Here is a 1,051-nt window from a genome sequence, read left to right as displayed (position 1 = left end):
CTTCAAGCTTGCTTACAGATGAAGCTAACTGAACAATCTGCCTCTCTATGTTTTGAATGCTATTTCTAGTCTCCTGTTGAAACTGTTGTTTATTGTTAGGCAAAGCCTTAGCAATTTCATCAAGTGACATACCTTGATTTGAGGGAGGCGAAGGTGGTTGACTCACTTGTCTCTACTGCTGGTATCAATTTTGCACCGGTTGATTCCCATAACTCGGATTGGGATGATCTCGCCATCCTGGATTATAAGTATTGGAAAAGGGATCATACTTGTGTTGTGGCTGTCCATAATTTCCTACTGCATTAACATGTTGCCTTGATTCATCCTCTTGCAATGCAAGACACATGTTAATAACATGACTCGAACCCAAATAAATCCCACACATCTTAAAAGTTTGCATTTTCCCTACAGCCAATTGCCTCACCAAAGAAGTTAAATCAGAAGTCCATTTCTCAAGGTTAGATTTACTTACCTCATTAACCTTCTTAGGTGTGTCATCCATTCTCATTCCAAACTGCTGAGAGTTTGCTGCCATGTTAGCAATCAGCCTACTTACCTCTTATAGTGTCTTGTCAACCAAAGCTCCTCCACTAGCAGCATCTATCATACTGCGGTCCATTGGTAAAAGTTCCTCATAGAAATACTGATTCAGAAGCTGCTCACTTATTTGATAATGGGGACAGCTTGTACACAGTTTCTTAAATCGTTCCCAATACTCATATAAGCTCTCTCCATTGTACTGCTGGATGCCACAAATTTCTTTTCTTATGTTAGCAGCATGGAAAGGAGGAAAATACTTCTCCAGAAATATCTGCTTCATCCCATTCCATGAGTTGACAGATCCGGAAGGAAGGTAATACAACCAATCCTTAGTTGTGCCTCCCAATGAGAAAGGGAAAGCTCGAAGCTTGATTTGATCCTCTGAAACTCCTTGAGGTTTCATGCCGGAACACACAACATGAAATTCCTTTAGATGCTTATGTGGATCCTCACCTGCAAGACCATGAAACTTAGGCAACAAATGGATTAGTCCAGATTTTAACTCAAAAGC

The 1,051-nt window shown here is 40.5% G+C and overlaps 1 non-coding gene across 1 annotated transcript; it reads left to right on the top strand.

Annotated features, from left to right (window-relative positions):
• Positions 1-665: 665 nt before the first annotated feature.
• LOC131170761 (small nucleolar RNA R71) lies at positions 666-772 on the top strand. Its single transcript, XR_009141529.1, has one exon. It is a non-coding gene; the product is annotated as a small nucleolar RNA R71 (small nucleolar RNA).
• Positions 773-1,051: the final 279 nt, after the last annotated feature.

The sequence above is a fragment of the Hevea brasiliensis genome, chromosome 11 (genome assembly GCF_030052815.1).
Source record: "Hevea brasiliensis isolate MT/VB/25A 57/8 chromosome 11, ASM3005281v1, whole genome shotgun sequence".
In the NCBI taxonomy this organism is placed as follows: Eukaryota; Viridiplantae; Streptophyta; class Magnoliopsida; order Malpighiales; family Euphorbiaceae; genus Hevea; species Hevea brasiliensis.
The sequence above is the reverse complement of the archived record's forward strand: the minus strand, read 5'-3'. Positions and strand labels throughout refer to the sequence as shown.